Source organism: Ictidomys tridecemlineatus, unplaced genomic scaffold (genome assembly GCF_052094955.1).
Source record: "Ictidomys tridecemlineatus isolate mIctTri1 unplaced genomic scaffold, mIctTri1.hap1 Scaffold_143, whole genome shotgun sequence".
NCBI lineage: Eukaryota > Metazoa > Chordata > Mammalia > Rodentia > Sciuridae > Ictidomys > Ictidomys tridecemlineatus.
The window spans coordinates 108,383-128,348 of NW_027521268.1; the positions used below are offsets into that span (position 1 = coordinate 108,383).

Consider the following 19,966-nt stretch of genomic DNA (forward strand, 5'->3'; position numbering starts at 1 on the left):
TTCATGGCAAAGGTGCAATACATTATAGCTCGTGCTTTTTTGGAGTAGCGATGCTCTAGGTAGCTCTATTTACCTTTTATTTTAGTACACTTTTAACTCCAATAGCGACCCAGTGTCCAGTAAATATTTGTTAAGTTAGATAAACTGTTTAGAAATGGAATTTGCTGGTTGCTTGAGTTTTCTAGGTAACAACCTAGTCATTGTTAGACCTTATTTCATTTGCAAGTGTATAACCTAGAGAAGTTTCTTTTGTGTGGAGGTAAAAAGGAAGGATGTTACACAGAGAAAAGGATCCTAGCTTACTGACTCTGTAGCTAAGAATAAAAATCTTATGGCTTTACTTTTTAAGTCTTGGTTTAAGATTCAGTTTATGACTATAGAATTTTTTTGTTTTTAAAATCTGTAAGAAAACAAAACCTTCAGCAACTTCCTTATGTTTGTTACATTCGTAACCCCTTGTCTTGGGCAGCAGGTTGGTGGAGAGATGGGTTCAGGGGGATCAGGAGTGGAGCAGACATGGTCAAGATGGTAACAGCAGCAGGTACACTTGGTTTGTGTGCCTTATCTACTAGTAGTTAGTGCTTTACAACTATGGAGATCTTAACCTACGCCAAACGATTAAGTTAGAATCTCAAGTAGTGGAGGTTTTAATTCATTTATTTTCAGCATCTTTGTTGACTACCAAGGACCAACCCCAGTTGAGAATTTATGGTTCTCACATAAGCCCCACAACACGAGAGCTGAATTTGTATCAGCTCCAAGGAACCAGAAAGGAGATTATAACATAATAATAGTTGTTCCTCTAAGAAGAATAAGGTTATCTAGGAAGGATCATTGGTGCTGGAGTTCCATTTTATGAAAGAGGAAACTGTGGTTCTGAGAAATAAGTATCTTGCATGAGAATTTGAAGCTATAGCCTGGAAAGGGACTCAAGGTCAAGTCTTTCTAACTAGAGAGGCTGCACTTAGAGCCTAGGACTCCATGACCAGAGGCGGCCAGCAAAGGCAACAACTAGGCCTTCACAAGATAACCCAAACCATTTTTGTCCTGAGGTCCAGACACCAGGCAAGAGCAAGGGAGTTTTCCAAATTGGGTGGGAAGCAATGTTGGATTTGGAGCCACGGTGAAAAGACTGTGTATAAATCAGGCTCAATGGGAGAGGGGTCAATAAAATAAGGAACACACTGGAATGTGAACCAGACATTAATTTTGTGGCTGCTGGGGACAGACTGCGAGTGGATTAACTTGGTTTGAAGGCTGTGGAATAGCCAAGAGTCAAGGTCTAGCCCAGAGTCAACCTCAACATGATTGACATCTTTTTGTCTGGACTGTAGGATATTTTGCAGCATCTCTGGGTCTATCTACTGGATGCCAATTGCGCCCCTACACCTCTCATGACCACCAAAAGCAGCTCTGGAAACTGTCAAATATTTCCTGGGTAGCAAAATCCCGAACCCCACCCCCCACCCAGTTAAAAACCATTGGTACAGACAAAACATGTGGAAGTCATTCTGAATTTGTTACTTTCTTCCCAGATGTAGTCAATGTAAACACTGAAGTACATTGAAATATGTTAGTTACATGGTCCCCTTGGTTTAATCCTCTGGTGTGTCCAGGACATTTTTTTTCCCCATGTTTAAGGAATTTAAAAATCCTCTAGATTTTTAAAAATACAAAATAAAGATTAATATTTATTTTTAAAAATCCTCTCTAAATTAGAGAATGTGGGGATGCTTCAGAGACATTACTGGTCAAAGTGTTTGCTTATGATGATTTTAACTGTCTCTGAGAAAAACATTTGGGGGCCATCCCCCTTCTCCATGGCACGCTGTTACAGGTATGGGCCTGAGCCCTCAAAAATCAATCAGCATTTGCTTGTGAATGAATGGAATTGAGAACATCATGCTGAGTGAAATAAGCCAGGCTGAGAAAGTCAAGGGTTGAATGTTTTCTCTCACATGCTGAAGCCAGAACAAAATAAGGGCAGGGGGGAAGTGGAGTCGGGGGGGGGGTGATCCCAGGAGAATTCAAGGGAGATCAGTGAAGTAGAGGAAAGGGTTTGAGGGAGAAGGAGGGGCGGGAAAAGGAAGGAACTGTGGAATGAAGTTGACCAAATTATGTGTTAAGTCCATCTATGAGCAATTATGCATTATGCACAAACATGGACACACCACAGCGAATTTCACCTTTATGTCTATTTATGAAGCACCCATTAAAAACTAATAAATACATAGAAGGGAGACCAGCAGAGTTGAGGAGGGACAATGGGGGAGGGAGGAGGGAGGAAAAGAGGTAAGTACTGGGGATTGAAAGGGAGCAACTTTTGTTCCATACAGGTATGATTATTTCAAAATAAACCCCACAATTATATATAATTATAATGTCCTAATAAAAACATTAAAAGATAAATCTGATGGCTGCTCCTAACCCTTCCTCCCCATAGACGTACGCATCAACAAGTGCAAGATACATACACTGTGGATTAAATATCTTAGGGGATTCACTATGGACTCATAAAGTCTTTCCCAGGTTCTCGAGGAGCCCATGAACCCCAACTAAGAATCTTTCCCATGTGGTGGGCTGGCTCTACAAGAAGATTCCTGAGCTGTGGAAAACAAAGTATACCCTTACAAATGTGATAGTGCAGGTCAAATGTCCCTTCTCTGAAATCCCTTATCTTGAAGTGCCTTTACCTGAAAAACTTTGGTGTTTTTCAGATTTTAGGATATTGGCATGGACTTTCTGGTTAAACATCCTCAATATGAAATACTCCAGAATCCAAAATATTTTGAACATCTTGATTTCATTGAGAAAGTTTCAGCTTTTTTTGGATTAGGAATGCCCAACCCGAAATTTGGAAGACTGTTACCCAAAACAAAAACAAACAAACAAACAAAAACCCCAGTATGTCAGTATTGGTAAGTGGCATTTAACTTGGGAATGCCTCATATGTGATTGGGCCTTGTGGGTAAACTTCAGATTGGAATATGATCAGAAGATTGGGCTTTCTGGATAATTTCAGGAGCCAGGCCTCATCAATTATCTCTGTGATTAGCTGCTGACACATGTATATCAAAAATGCCTGAATGTCCCTGATGGAGAAAGACTTGAGGGAGATGGTGAGGTGGAAGGAGGGACTGCTCTCTGATTGGAGTGTGTTTCTTTTGCAGTTAACAAAGACTTGATGTCCCCTTTCTGTTGTTTGTCTCTTGTTCTCAGAATTTAAATTTCCTGGCCCTGACTACTGAGATGATACTGAATCTTAAAAACTCAGATCAACCCCAATATAAAAATCTGCCCAGTGGTCCATATCACCCTTCCTTGTCTGGGAAATGGAGGTGGAGGTATTCCCTCCCATTTCCTCTGGGGAAAATGGAGCCTACACATAGTATTTTCATGTTATGTGTTGATCAGGTGCTGTGTCATGCTACGGTGTCTATGAAATGCTGAGATCAATGACTATTTTGGGAGACAAGGTCTGTTCTTATTGAATTCTTCCATGAATTTTCACAACTCTCTTTTCTTTAATGCTATAAAAAACAATTCCTTATCGGTATAGCTGCATTTCTGATGTTCTTGCTCTTAAAAAACCTTAAGTAAAGAGACACTTTAGGCAACCCAGAGAAGGTTAGATCAAGCAGGAACTTTCATGTGTATCAACTTTACAGAAGCATATCTAATACATGGACTTGAGAAAAAAAATGTGTAAGTCTTACTTGGTGATATCAATTGCTTTTCCAACTATTTGATGGCTATGATTTATCTTTCAATATACTATTTTAAAATATCTCTGTTCTTTAAAAACCAATCTGTTAATATGATGCATTCCCAAGTTACATGCCACTCACCAATATTGACATACTGGGTTTTTTTTTTTTTTTTGGTACCAGGAATTAAACTCAGGGGTACTTGACCACTAAACCACATCCCCAGCCCTATTTTGTATTTTATTTAGAGACATGGGCTCACTGAGTTGCTTAGCACCTCGCTTTTGCTGAGGCTGACTTTGAACTCTGATCTTCCTGCCTCAGCCTCGCAAACCACTGGGATAACAGGTATTCGCCATCACATCCGGCCTGAGTTCTTGTTCTTTATACTACTTCATGATTATGAGCATCTACTCCCATTCTTTTAAACAGAAAAGTCACACACACACACACACACACACACACACACACACACACACACACACACCAAAGGAGGGGCGATGGAGTGATTTTTATGTAAACTTTTTAGGAAGGAATTACTTTTTAGGAGACCACAAGTAATCTTTCATGGCTCTACAAAATGTATAACCGTTTTCAAAATTGAAACTGAAATGAAGAAAAAGAGTTTGAAAACGAGTGAGAATGAATTAAGTTGGCAATTTGATTCACACAATTTATGAGATTCACCTAACAGTTCTTATTTCAAGTGCTTTCAATCACGACTTCCATGTATTATTGAAATTGAGTTCTTTCCTTCTTCCTCATCTTATGGTCACTGCTGGTAAGAAGCAAATGCTTGTTTGAAAACTCTGTTCACTGGCTCCAGCAACTGCCTTGCTCCCAGCTAAGACCTGGGCTGGCATTTAGTGAATAATACTAAAGATTAGCATGGTCAGGTTGTGAGGTCAGTCTATGCTAGTCAATATGGTAGCCACTAGTCACATGCAGCTGATTCACTTAATTAAAGCTAACTGAAATTTAAAAATTCATCTCCTTAGGGGCACTAGCCATACCTCAAGGGCTCAAGACCCTCATGTGGCTAATGAATACCATATTGGAAAGTATAGATTTAGAATATTCCTATGATCATTGAAAGCTTTATCAACTTCTTTTAATCCTCACATGAGGATTATTTAATCCCCTACCCATGCAGTAGATTCTGTGAGTCTTCATTTTACAATGAAGAAATTGAGACACAGAACCATTAAGCAACTGTTTTAAGTTCACAGAGTAAGTGATGAGACTTGAATAGAGATAGACTAGCACCTCATCCTCCTTTAATGACACCCTATAGTGACTGCTTCATAACAACAACAATGAGGACAATAACTTACCTTTATTTAGTGTTCATAATACAGTTATGATTTTCATCATTTTACTTACATGATTATTTACTTGCATTATTTAATCCCTATAGGTCTGATTTGGAGGTAGACCTTATTATTAGTACCTCTATTCTATTAGTAGAAAAGTAAAACTTAGAAGATAAATAAAAATGCTTGCTGAGACAGTAAGTTGGCAGAACCAACCTGGATATAAATCTAGGTCTTTCTGATTCTAAAACATTCATCTTTAAATACTACCTACACTGTGATCTCTGACAGATGAGAGATAAAAATAGTAACTTTTTTGGTGAGAATAGCTTCTTTATTTTCTGAAATCCACTGAAGAATCATTTGCAGTGTTAGCTTTTTATGTTATCACTAAAACCTCTGTTGAGGACAATGATTATAAGTTGACCCTGAACTAAATTTGAAAACACATCTACCACCTACCTTTCTTTTTGACTTCGTGGGGAAAGAATTAGATTCCTACGCCCGAGTGAAATGTGACAAGGTGGCCTTGAGATCTTGATATACATTACCTGATGATAACAGGATTTTCTATTTAGGGTAAAGGTAGAGATATCATTTTTAAAAGACTATCCAGTAGCCCCAATATAGTGGAATTACAAGACAGGTAGGTGGGACTGATTTTACTCTGGAATATTTTCTTTGTGTGTGTGTCTTTTTTTATTTGTTCTTTTTAGATATATATGACAATAGAGAATATCTTGACATATTTATACAAACATAGAGTATGGAGAAATGCATAGACTGCAATATGATTTAGGTGTTGTGGCAGACAGTAATGTCTCATTTTCTATCTCAAATGCAGAGCAGTGCTGGGGGGTGGGATGGCAATCACACTTGGGAGTGGCAGGACTCACCCAGGATGGAGCCAGCACGTGCCCAGCTCACATCTGTCTGATTCTGTGGCCATCATTCTCCATGACCAACAGCCAGGAATGGGTAGTCAGCTTCCTAAGCTTGTTAAAGGTGTGGCTGGAGGTGTCTCATCTGGGGTGCCCTGGGGTAAATAGGCTTCATCTGCTCAGAGTCCCCGAGGGCAGGAACTCACAGAGAAATGTGTTTTGTTTCCTCCACAAATGGCCTGGGGCAGTGTGTCTGGGAAGAGCGTAGGTGTGTATGTGTGTGTGTGTGAGTGTGTGTGTGTGTGTATGATGATCTTCCAAGGGAGGCTAAGGAGAAAGTTAGTTGAACTCAAGGTCTTCAGGGGTTGCCACTGTGTGTCCTTTGGGCAGGTCACTTGAAATCTCTGGTCTTTAGTTTTTTTTAATGCAGTTACTGGAACAATTCAATGTAATATTCAGATGGCACAGCATCTGAGACATACTAGCATGTATGAAATCTGAGCTTTTAAGGGAGAAAAAAAAATTTCCTCATTGATGGTGAGGCAGTTTCCACCGGTACATCCCCCTAGGGGAAGGATGAGGCACAGAGAGGAGAACCATAGACAAATGGATTAATCCACTTCCCTGCTGGCTCCTGGCTCCCGGCCCCTGACTTCCCTCTTCAAGGGTGGGGTAGGCTGAGTTCTAGAGAAGGGGAGTGAGTCTCTGAGAGCACAGGAAAGCTGGAGAGAGAATGGGCTTGGTCAGAGGCACGGAGAGTATTATGGCCTGGATCTGGAACAGGCCTCAAAGGCCCATGTGTTAAAGGTTTGATCATCAGCCTGTGGTGCCACTGGGAGGTGGTGCCACTGGGACCTTTAAGAGGTGGGACCCCATGGGAGAAAGTCAGGTCATTAGGGGGCGTGTCCTTGAAGGTATCCTTGTCCTCCAGCCCCTTCTCCTTGCTCTTCTTACTTCCTGGCTGCTAGGAGGTGAGCAGCCTCCTCTGCCACACACTCCTGCCATGAGCACTGAGCCACCGCAGGCCCAAAACAATAGGGTCCAGGCACCACGGACTGACACCTCTGAAACCCTGGGTCAAAATAAACCTTTTCTCCTTTAAGTTGCTTTACCTTAGGTGTTTATCACAGCGAGGTGACTGACACACAGAGGAAAATGATCAGGGCCCAGGATGATCAGAACACAGGCTCTGTTTCCTTATTATGGTGTGATGACATTGATATTTGTGTTCCGACTGAGAAAAAATATGAAGCTCTCATCTCACCTAGTGGCTGTCAAGTACACTGGGACTCTTGGTGGTTCCCCCAAGTTTAATTTGTCCTTGGGATGAAGGTGTATGAATTGTGATGCTGAAGGAACAGGACCCCAGCACTCATCTCAGCAGCCCACCTGCCTCACTCAAGGATATGGGCAGCAGGGAATCTGAGGATTCCAAGGTTAATGTCAATAAGAATTGTGGACATTTAATGAAAGGCTCCATCTGGAACAAAATGTCAGGACTCTGGCTGATGCCAACCCCACTAGTGTCGGCAGTCAGAAGAGATGTGGATGCGAGGCTGAGCTGCAGTGCCCCTGGGCCAGGTGGGGGGGGGGGAAGCCCTTCTTTTCTTTCTTTTTAATTTTTTTTTGTTGGTCCTGGAGATTTAACCCAGAGGCTCTCTATCACTGAGCAACATCCCCTTTCCCTTTTTAAAAATTTTGAGGGCTGGGGCTGTGGCTCAGCGGTAGAGTGCTTTGCCTAACCCATGCAAAGCCTGGGTTCGATCCTCAGCACCTAAAAATAAATAAATAAAATAAAGCTATTATGTCCAACTAAAAAATAAATATTAAAAAATAATCGTGATTTGAGACAGTGTCTTGCTGAGTTGCCATGGCTGGCCTTGAACTTGCAATCCTCCTGCCTCAGCCTCTTGAATTGCTGGGATTGCAGAGGAACACCATGGTGCCTGAGTAGGGAACCCTTTCTTATGGTGAATGCAGCTCCCCACGAGGCTGTAGGGCTTAGAAAATGATGCGTGGGTTGGACTTGGTCCCCCGTTTCCCTCTCATCCCATATGGACACAGTCTGTCCAGGTGTTGCCCTTAAGAGAAGCCTGTACAGAAGAAGTCCCTGAACACTCTTTGGGGGTGTTGAAAGAGACACTTCTTGTAAGACCTATTATTATCGTCACCGATTTACATATGAAGTGGATATTAGCCCCAAACAGCCCAGATAGGATTATGAACCAGGAAGTCTGACCCCCGGCCCATGTCTTAGCCTCTGAGATTCTCTTTCTCTACATCAGATGTTGCTGCTGTCCCTCCTGGTTGTCTTGTTGCAGTTGATTTCCATGAGGACTGAAAACCGTAAAACCTGCCCTCAAAATGGGAAAAAGGCACTGGTTGCTGTTCCCATGTTATGGGCTACAGGCCCCAGACAAGCAACTCTGTAGCCTGGACACCAGCTGGATTCCCCGCTGTGGCCCAGCCTCTTCAAAAACCCAGCTGTTTATCATGAATTAAAATACTGAAGAGCTTTTTCCTAACTTAAATCAGCTTACAACAATCAGCACATGGGAAGGCAGAGAAAAATTCTATGTCTGCTTTTAATAAAATACACTTTCTCATCAAAATATTTTGATAGCATGAGGAAAGATATGTGTGCTCATTGAAGTTTAATGACTGTCTCTCCCTGCTATTTTCCATATGAGGATCACACACCATGACTCACACATGGTGGGTGCTGGGAATCATTAATTAGAAACAAATTTAACCTAAACCCAAACTTTATTGCCACAAGGACCAATCAAATCCAAGATGGAATCTATTGGGATTTAAGAATGTGTGGCCATTGGTCTAATGGATTTGGTTGATAATGACTTAGATGCAGGTAGGTGAGGCCCAATACCTTCCAGGAACTTCTAAAAAGGAAGCTGGGTAAGAGCAGCTGGAGTCTAGCTGCCAGGTGACTCCAGTATCAGCTGAGCTTGAAGTTACCAGAAAATGCTTTGTCCAAGACCTCGAAGAGAAAGAAAGGAGGGCTCTGGGGAGGACAGAGTTGATGACCAGGTTCTAGCCATGCTCTGGGGATGGAAGCCTCTTGTCCACAGAGTCAATTGCAAAGCTCTCATCCATAAATGTGACACTCACCTCCAAATGGCCCTAAGCTGCCTTTCTTGGGTCATCACTACTCAGGCCTGGCTTCCAACCTCCACCCCAACCAAGGCTGGCTCTTTGCTGCTCTCCACACTTGCCATCTGCCTCCTGCCTGCCCTTGCTCATGTTTTCTTCTAGTATCTAGAATGCTCTGTCCATCCATCTGTACTGGTTAAATGCCATCCATTTATTGAGGATCAGCTACCCTTCTAGAGTCTTAAGTCATGAGCATTCAACTTTGAGTGATATCTCCTCTCTCAAAACACCTAGACCTCTTAGTCAAAGCAGTCCTCAACCCTGCTTCCTGGGAGAGTCCCAGGGTGAGAGCAAGGCAGCCCAGTGGTTACCTGCATATCCTTCTGAATCAGAAGGACCCAGATTAGAAGCTCCTCGCCTTCCCTCACCAGGTGCGCCATCATGGGCAAGTCACTTGCAAACAGATGAAATTGCAATAATAGCAGCAACCAACATATACCAGGTGTTTATTGTGACTCAGGCAGCAGACATCCACTGGCTCATTAAAACTCACAAGAACCCCAGGAAGCCAGCATTGCCATCACCTTTATGACACACCCGAGAAAACAGAATCTAAGAGAGGTGCAATGATCTGTGCAGAGTTACACAGGTATTATGTTGAGAAAACAGGTTTTGAACTCTTATAATTGGCCCCAGAGCCCTATGCTGCAAGGTACTATCTTCTCTGGACATCTGCAAAATGAAGATTCTACTAATACCTCCCTACCTTGTAGGGTGACACGGAGGATTCCAAAAGATAATACAAGAGAGAGGTGTCTAGTAATTTTGTGCTTAATAGATCACAGGTGCTATCACTGTTAGCACCGTGTGCTGGCCTTATCCCTCCTCTTGTCCATGAGCTATGGATCCGAGGGCCATGTCCCCGTAACTTATCATCTCTCCTGTTTTTCCACCCCATGCCTGGCACTTTGATCCATGGTGACCTTGGGAGATTCAGTCAGTGGGGAGTCCAATTCAGGCTCAAAAAGAAAGAGGAAGGATTCTAGCATTTTCCTAGCATTTGAGTACATATGTCCTAGATAATGCTGGACTCCAAGCCATTGTAGATTTTGCACTCTGGCTTGCATTTAACTCCCTCTCCAGCTCCTATTTTATACCACGCATCTGCATCTAACTCATCTCACTGAGGTCTCCTGTGCGACAATTCAATTCCATGTTTTCCTACTGTTCTTTTCCCTCTCCTCCCTGGTCTTCCTCGAGTCTTCTTTCCCTGCCCCCATCTCTTGCAGTATAAGTACTGTCATAAGCAGACCATGGCCCTGGATTTCTTATCACCAGTCCACTAAGCTGGGTCCCAGGCGCCCCAGCTTGTAGACAGAGTTTCCAGAATGAGGAAGGACCTCTCACAGGTTGGAGATGCCTCTGCAGTTTTTGAGGGTGTGAGACACTTCCTAGGAACACTCCTGCCCTATTCGGATTTGGTTTACCCTTGGGGTTCAGGAGGTTGGTGGTTACAGCTCATGTGTGCTGCCACACCCTCACCTCTTTCCTGAACAAACATGACAAAAGCCAGATTTCAAATCTCCCTCACACTCCAGTCTCAGTCAAATGTCCTGCCTCTAAATTAGTTTCCACTGAGCACAGCCTTCCTGATTCCTTGGTGGAAACCAAACCAAACGGAAACAACTCTTAGTAAAGTATACCCTCCTGGCCTAGGTCCGCTCACTGGTGGAGTAAGGTATTTCTGATTCTGCTCCTGGGGAATGAAACTACCCTTTCCGTAAACCCAGAAGAGAACAAATACTCCGTCAAATTAATAATGCCTAAAAGATCAAAGGTATCCGTTTCCTTCATACATCCAGATTATTATCAGTGGTGCAATTAGATTCTATGTTGTGCTGCGATGTGCGCCTCCATAGCGTGAAAAGCTTTCTCTTGAGACACTCTTGGGGATGAGCCACTGCTTTGTAATTAGGTGAGTATGCAGGCCTCGCCCCTGATGGGAAAGGATCCATAGACAGGCCCTATTCAACGTCCCCAAGAAAACAGCCAAAGATGTCTCCACTGTGCAGCTGGGGTGGGCCTGGCACCCTTCTCCATGGACAGTCAGCCATGAAGCGGCAGCCTTCCTGGGCAGGGAGCAGGGCAGACCTCCCTGATGTGGCCCTCTGTGCCTCAAGCTGTTGAATTCCAGTTCTCCCCGCATGAAGCACCCCTGGGGCGGCCCCAGGATGCACTCCTCTGTTTTGCATGTGTTTCTGATTTTGCCTGCAACCTTCACATCCTCATTTTAATCCAGGCTCTTAAGGCCTTTTAGGTCCATGGTGGGTCTACAGGTGGTAACTGGGGTGAAAGAGCTAAAAGGGGCTTGGAGTAGTCCACGTTCCTCAGTGGGCAGTACCATTGTATTCAGGTTCAGGTGGATCTCACCTTAGGGTGGCTCAGATGCCTTCCACACAGGAACAAACCAAGAAAAGAGGCGGAGGGAGCCAGTTCCCAGCCCTGCCTCTATAAGCCAGACTGCGAGGTTTGGAGGCCCAGCTCCCCTACTTGCTGGCTGTGTGACCTTGGACAAGTTATACAGCCTATCTGACCTTCAGTTTTCTCGTGGGTGGAGTGGAAATGTGCTACTTCCTACCTCCCATTGATACATGTGAATCTTTGATAATGGCATTCAGAACCCAGTCACTGAAAGGAAAAAAAAAGTCCCCAAAGGAAGCCACCACTTTGAATGCCACACAATGGTTACCAGCTTCACTAATGATTCACAGGAAAGAAGGTCTACTCCCCACTTGGGCCCACTGCCCCCCACCTGGAGGGCCATTAAGATATCATAGGCTTATTATGGAGCTTTAATTCATCACCACTTTAGGGGAATGCAGCTGCTTGGGATCCCTGCTTATCATGTAACCACTTCAAGAAGAATGTTATCCAGATCCTAGGGAAGGGCTCTCAGCCATGGGTAAGTGGCAGGGAGTGTCACTCCCCCTAGCTCCCTGCCAGCTGCTCAGATTCCTGATTTGTGGGTGCAAAGGGGTCTCAAGGGGGTGGCTGATGACAGACACCGTCGAAAGCTGCAGTGGTGCCCCTGGGAAGCAGGAGAAGTAGGCTCCCTGTTTCCCGCCCACCCTCAGCTCTCCCCTGCCATGGCTCTGAGGGCTTTTCACAGAAATGTCTGGTGGTACCTGGTGAGGCACCATTGCAACCATCATCTAAGTGGACAAAACAAACCCGCAGTGATGGAAGTTGGGGAAGTGGCCCTCTTGGTATTGGCGAGGGGGTTACTGAGAGGGAAAAGCAGAAAGGAACTTCCTGCTTCCAATCTGCTACTGATTGCGAAAGTCATTGTCACAGAACTGTACATTTCAGCTTATGATCCTACTGTATAAAATTATACCTCTGTGAACAATCCCACTGTCCAGGACGCAGAGGGAGGTGACACAGGCGGCTCACATATCATATGGCATGCCTGACCCACTTTAGTCCAGAGACACGGAAAGTTCTGAGTCTCTGTGATGCATTATGCATCTTGATCTTCCTCCACAAGTGTGTTTATATCCACAGGTTATATTTATATCTGCAGTCACATCTATATATTTAAATCTGGAGAGACGAGGAGTGTTATATGTGCGTGACTATATATAGGGCAGATTAGTTCTTTCAAAGAACAGGAGGGATCCTAACTCTATTATTTTTTTTTTCAAGCAGGACACACACACACACATATCTAATGAACAACCTTGCCTTTTTCTCTTCCCTGAGATGCTAAAACTGACCTTGATGATGACCTTGGGGATGGTCTGCACAGTGGACTTCTGCTTGGCCAGAACGTCTTTGGTCTCATTGATGCGAGCCGTGATGAAGAAGTGCAGGAATCCTTGTTCCAGTAGCTGGCTCATGTACTCCCTAGCTCTGACCAGCACCTCCTCTTTTTTTAAATTTTTTTTATTGTTGGTCGTTCAAAACATTACATAGTTCTTAATACATCATATTTCACAGTTTGATTCAAGCGGGTTATGAACTCCCAAATTTACCCCGTATACAGATTGCTGTATCACATCAGTTACCCTTCCATTGATTTGACTGACGAGAAGAAAAACAAACAGGCTGTCAGCAAGACCTGAGACAAGATCTGCTTTACTTTTCCCCTTGGTCTCTCATCCTTCCCACATTAGCACATAAGTCACCAGGAATGTAGCCAAGGTTGGGGGTAAATGGAACAAAGAGTCAATCCAGGACAAGCCCTCCTGTCTCTTGGGTGAAGAAAGAATATGTTGGAAAATTTCATATTCAGTGAAATCTTACTAGAGAAAATGTGTCAAGCTCTCCAGACATGGCTTTTTTTGTTGTTGTAAAATGGAAAGCAATAACAAAGATGTCTAAAATGGAGGATCAAGGAGTGTTTTAATTGGCTGTTTTGATTTGAGTAGGGTCAATCCAAGATAGTGGATAGGGAACAGTGAAGTCCAAAGTCCTAGTTCCAAGAACCATCCCCTTGTAGAATAAGCAACATCTCCTGCAGGGCATCGACCACCCTTGGGCAAAACTGTCAACTACCAAAACCTTGTCCTTATAGCACTTTATATTTTCTCTCCAGCTTTTTCTGTACCAATCTGATTTCATGATTTTTCTATTTAAGAGACGGAAGTTGGTGTACCCGGTTCCCACCCTAGGACTCTCTCCCCCTCCCTCCCCTACTTGTCATGTAGAAGACCAAATGCTTATTTCCTCAAGTCACTGCTGTTAGTTTTTAGAAACTGGAGACAAGCCACAAAGGGTGACACCAAGAAGATGGGGGTGGTCTTGGCTCCCCTCTGATCGTCCTCCTATGGTGAGTTCTGTCTTGTGACTCTGGCCCTCCCTCTCATTTCCCACAGCCCAGGATGCTAGACAGCAAAGGGCAGTTCTTCTGGAGGCCCAGAGCACATTGGCATCTGCTGCCACCTGGCCATAGCCAGGTGTCTGTGTCCCACATCAGCTGGCAGACCCAGCAGGTGAATGGGTGACTCATGCCTCCATCCCCACCCCCCTACAGGCCACACACTCCATAAACAGTCACAGACTGAACATATCCTCTACCTTCCTGCCCAAGGTCTGGCCCAAAATGTGTTCTTTCTGAAGAAGTTGTTGAGGGAACAGTTCCCATGACTGGTGGTTTAAGTGTTGAGAGCAGCTCGTTTTAGCCCACCCAACTCCACAGAAAAAGTCCCCTAAGGAGGCTGAATGCTGCCTGTGGCCGAGGAAGCACCAGGGCCCAGGGAGGGTGCCTGCCTCACTGCTGCCCTCTCAGGGGTGGACACATCAGCCAAGGTCATCATGCCTGGTGGGACTCTCACACCTGGGGACCTGTGGCAGCCAGCCCTGGCCTGAAGATCACCAAGAGTCCAGGAAAGGCCTCTGCCATAGGCAGTGTCCACCCTGGAAGTCTCTTTACAGATGTGTAGGAGCTGTGACTGCTCTAGCTCCTGATCAAAAGAGTTCTTAGTCTTGGTTCCTTATCACGACTACCTGGAGTCTTCAAAAAACCTGCCATTCCGGATCCCAACACCGACCAATGGAGTCAGAGTGTTGGAGATTGGGGGCTGGGCATCAGTCATTTCTTTTCAAGTTCTTCAGCTGACTCTGATGTGCAGCCTGCGTTGGGCAGCATGGCTCCAACCGCCAGGGGCAGCCCTGAAGGACCAGCCCCGTGGAAAGCCTTGGCTGCAAGGAAGGGAACAGCCTTCTCACCCAGGCTCTTGCCACTCCAGATGTGGCAGCCCACCAGCAGCAGCCCCATCACCGAGAGCCAGTTTTCTGACTCCGTCACGCGTCTGAGTCAGAATTTGAATCAGACGTCAGGCGATGCCTGTGTAAGCCAGAAGCTCTCAGGACAGGAGGCTCAGACACGAGAAGGGGTGGAGATTTGGCAGGATTAGGGCAAATTTAGGACAGTTTGGATTGTAAAATGGAAAGTTCTGCATCCAAAGAACATCAAGCATGGATTCCTGGAAAACCAAAAAGATGAGCCATCTTAGACTGGGGGTTGTCAATGGCAGGCTGTATTATCCCCTCCAGGAGACATATAGCCATGTCCAGAGACTTTTTGGGTTGTCCCAAAAAGGCTGGGGGTGGGTTGCTGTTGGCACCTGGTGGGTAGAGGTCTAAGATGCTGCTAAACATCCTACAAGGCACAGGACAGCCCCGTGAGAGAGGTATCCAGATGTCAATAGAAGCAGGGCTGAGCAATCCTGCCCTCAGCTCTGGAGATGGCTGGAATATATTAGTCCACTGGAGATGAGGACTCAACAACTGGCTGGGTTGGCTTGGTTCAGGAGAGTGCTACTCTATTCAGAGCCTATTCTTTGAAGTTAGGCTCTTACCTTGACTTTGATCCCTGAATCCTGCTTCTCGAATGACCCACTCATGCAGTCATCACTGCACCTGAGTCTGGACCCCACGTCCTCCTGCCTTCCAGTGAGTGAGACTCCAGCCCTCTCTCCATTAAGTATGACCCCGAATGAGCTTATGACCTGTTCATCATCCCCAGGTCTGGATGCACAGAGTGGAAAAGCGTCAGGTCTAAGAGGACACTGTGCTTTGCCTACAGCTGCCTCAGTAAGTGTGATAAAAAAATGAACTCCCCCCTGCATATTTCTACAGGGGCTGTGTTTGACCACAAGGTTTCTTAGGCTAGTGGGACACGCTCTTGCTACCCTTATAATCTCGGCTTCAGGACTCCTTTCTTCTCAGAGGGAGCACATTCCCTGAATCACACAGCACTAAAGAAATCATGCTGTGTTTCGGAGCCCAAGAGAACAGTGCTCCTGAAATAGTCTGTTATGTAAGCGCTGTGTTTTGCCACTGCACAAGAAATTGTTCTAGATAAAGTTTGTTAAACGTGGCAAGAGAAGGAGGAATAGATTTTCACTCTGTGAGCTGCAGAGCTGGGATGAGGCCAATATCATTTATGGTGTCTGGGGAAAACCTAGGGAGACACAGACTGGAGCAGCCTCCACTCTTTTCCAAAAAGCAAAGAAAACTAAATATAGCCAAGTGGAAATGATAGCACCTTTGAAGGTACTGGGAGGTTTAAGTTATTCAGATCTCCTAAGCTGATTCTGGCCCACACACACCCTTTAATCATCAGGCTGGACAGTATGTCTCCCATCCCACTTGGAAAACTTTCTTTGCAACAGAGGCACCTCAGAGTGCTTGAGTGAGGTCTACAAGGACGTGGCTTTTTGCCGTGGACGGCAGTTTATTTCAGATGGCAATATGCAGTTTATTGCAGGTAATTTCGTGCCACCTATCTGTGAAGTAAAAGAAGAGTTGCCGACTCCCTTTTGCTTATTGAAGATCAGCCCTGGGATGGGCTGAGTGGGCGTGGCTATGTCAATATTGACTCAGGGTTAGGTTTGGTGAGCTGTCTCTACATCTGTGACTCAGAGGGATCATTTTTATTATTATAAAAATAATTATTGTGCCTTCTAGTCCATAACTCAAGTAAGCTCATTCTTTAATTGGAGAACCACGAAGGGCATTGACAGACAGAACCCTTGTGAAGGGGAAAAAGGCAGCTGTTTGTTTTCCTGTCCAGGGATATGTGCTGGACTATAGGGAATAGGGACATCAGCAAAGGAACTGGCCAAGTTTGCAGCCTTGGGCTCCCATCATTGCCTGATGGGACCTGGACTCTGTCACCTCCTTTGCCTCTGGCTGCTCTTTGGGGTCTTGAACACATCAACTCATCCTCCCAGCTCAGTTTCCCACAATGTTGGAAGTTCATCTTTACTGAGATCCCACCAAGGTATTGCCACATGCAGTTTCCTCCACAATCTCCTTGTCTCACACCACATGGCCAATGCATGGGCCAATCAGGTGGCCTCTACCTTCAGGACATGCCCAGATCTGACTAGTTCTCACTACTCTGTTACTGTAGCCCCATCTCTCAGGTGAAAAATTGCAACAGCATCCTAACTGGTCTCTAGGCCTGGGCCCTGCTCCCCATGTAGTCTCTCAACACAACGAGCTTTTAAAACCTGTTAGAGCTTTTAAAACCTGTCAGAAACCCTCCACTGGCTCCTCAGCTCACTGGAAACAGAGTTCTTATAAAGAGTTCTTATATGTCCTGTATCCACCATTTTTTTACTCCTGATTTAATCTATTTTCCATTGCTCTAACAAAATACTTGAGCTTGGGTACTTTATAAAGAAAAGAGTTTATTTGGCTCACAATTCCAATGACTAGAGAATCCAAGTGGTGTGGTGTTGGCATGCTAGCTATGTCATACCATGGTGGATAAACAAAAAGAGAACTGGCTGTGTGCAGAAGAGGCCAAGTTTGTGGGGTGGACTCCCGTTCTAAACAATTACAAGGACTGGTCTCCTCCTCAGTCTATTTATCTAGATATCCAGATATAGATATATGGATATTTAAATACAGATATAGATATAGACATAGGTACTGGGGATTGAACCCAGAGGTACATAGGTACTGGGGATTGAACCCAGAGTCACATCCCCAGCACTGCCCCCCTCCTTTAGTTTTGAGACTCAGTGTCACTAACTTGCTTAGGGTCTTGCTCAGTTGCTGAGGCTGGCCTCGAAACTGCAATCCTTTTGCCTTGGTCTCTAATGTCACTGGAATTACAGGGGTGGGCCACTTTATTCTTATTATTATCATCATCATCATAATAAAAGTCTTAAATCTTCTAGTTTTCAAAGAAAATACCCTGGTGCTTCTTAACCGTTAGCCACATTACCGAGTCTAGGCCTATTCACTTCCTTCATGTTCTTGGAATTAGAATCTTTAGAGATACTTCTGCATTTTTCTGAGAGATACTGTGGGCTGGGAGAGTCATCAGATCTAGAAACTTTGAGAAAAATTAAGACATGTGTTTCAGCCGGGGGGTGCACATCAATCTTGCTCGCCTCTGCTTTATAAAACTTGTGTGCATACCTTTTATTCCCTTTTTTCATTTTTCCTTCAATGCCACGTGTCAGGTCAACAGAAATCTGGAGCCCTAAATCTGGAGTCCTTCCCAGTCTCCCCCAACTTCACGTGCTCTGCCCAGAGACCAGTTCCTTTTGGGCTGAGTCATTTTGCCAGTTGTGTGGCCACTGATACCAGCAACCCCAGGAAAAATAAGAGCAGCCATAACTGTAATCCCGGATGCAAGCTAAAGCATGTTGATCTCACTCTGCTTAAAATATTCTAAATATTTATAGTGATAAAAATGTGTGTGCAAGGGAGGCTGCAAAGGCTGAGTAGGAAGCCCCATGAGAGACAGCAGAGAGCCGGAAGCCCTGCACGGCTCCTGGATGGCACGTTCTGCCTCCAGCTTCCTCTCTGGATGGGGTCTCTCCCTAGACGTCTCGCTAATCAATTTTAAGAAACAGCCTCTACGCAGAGTTTATCTCTTTCTACCTTCTTGGTAAGTAAAGCAAAACACACCAAAAGTCTTTCCTATCTCAGGAGAGAGATACCAATAAGTGGCCTATTTTCAGAGATGGGTCATTTGGACACATTTCCCAGTTTCTTGTACAGTGCAATCCCCTTGGAATGGGATCTTAGTATAATGCAAATTCTGATTCAGGAGTCCTGGGTGGGTCCTGAGATTCTGCATGGCTAAGGGGCTCCTGGGCATACTGACACGGCTGGTCTGCTGGTGTGGGGACCACACTTTGGGTAGCCAGAAGTGAGGTGACTTTTAATTCTCATGACTCACGGGGTTCTTGGCTTTGAACATTTCAGTGTTCACTTCTATGTGTGAAATAGAAAAGATGAAAACTGAGGATTTTTAGGATAGGAGAATTCTGCCTGTGTGATTCACGTTCCTGAGCTCTGGGGAGAACTTGAATTTGACAGACAGCTCTGAGTGGGCGTTGTCAGTCATTGGGACAGAGAGCCAGATACCAGGTTCTGAGAGAAGCACACCCTGGTTTGCTTACAAGATAAGGGCTCCAGTGCCACGTCGAATGTCTCCTTCTTGAATTCCGTCTTGGAGACCCCAGTGTAGAAGGTGATGTTGCCCGAGAGATAGGCAGAGATGCTGTAACCGTTGGAGCTGTTGTTCGGGAAGGTGATGGTGATCTTGAAGTCCTTTCCCAGCACAGCATTTTCCACCTCAAAGTCCATGTCCACGTCTGATCTCGATTTGACCACGCCCTCTGTGTTGAGGGCCTTCTTAGATCCATACATGAGCGCTGTCTTGAGGGCCAGCTGCCCTTCCTCTTGACCTAGAAAAGACCCAGAGATAATGATGGGGGGAAAAATACAATCCACCAAAAAGAAGGTTATCTGCATAAACACACCGCACTGCCCTGGTTGGCTGCCTGGGAAGATCCACCACTTCCCTGGTGATTATTTTTGTTATAAATACTGCAAAATGAGGTTCTTGGAGAGGCGGTGACCTGCCCAGGCTGCTGGTTGAGTAGGTGGCCATGCCAAGGTCTGTCTGGAAAGAAGGTTACTAAACGTGTTGCTCTTAAGGTTGTTTCTCCAGGGCCACTAGTGCAGGGTGCAGCAGGTAAAATTTAAAAAATCAAACTTGTCTCAAATTATGGTGTCAATTTCTTTCCTGCCCTGAGTCGTAACCATAGAGCTGGAATCTGGAGTCCACTAAGCAAGGATTTTGGAAATAGCTGTCTCTTTCTGTCCCGCCTCCTGCAATATAAGCTTTCTCTGGCTCCTGGATGTTTCTTCTCCCAAATATAAGCCCCTCTTCCTTCTCTTCCCAATCTGGCCTTTTTCAATTGTTCCTTTCTGTGTTGACTCTGGAGGGCTGCTGTCCCACCCTTCTCTACCTTCCAAGGTGGTCAGTTGGCTGTTGGCAGAGTGCAGAAAGTTTTCCCAAATCATGGCCACCCCAGGACATAGGGATCTGGCAAGATGCTAACTAGTCTTCCCTGTTTCTGGGTTAGATCCTGTGGAATATCCCTGAGTCGTCCAGAGATAGCTAAAGTTTCACAGC

General features: G+C 44.9%; 1 pseudogene across 1 annotated transcript in view; it reads right to left on the reverse strand.

Moving 5' to 3' along the window:
- Nucleotides 1-18,885: 18,885 nt before the first annotated feature.
- The window catches only part of LOC144372665 (coagulation factor XIII A chain-like), a 49,104-nt pseudogene continuing 48,023 nt past the window's right edge, over nt 18,886-19,966 (reverse strand). The window contains exon 9 of the transcript XR_013432602.1: nt 18,886-19,232. The product of XR_013432602.1 is annotated as a coagulation factor XIII A chain-like (transcript). The remainder of the gene's footprint in view (nt 19,233-19,966) is intronic.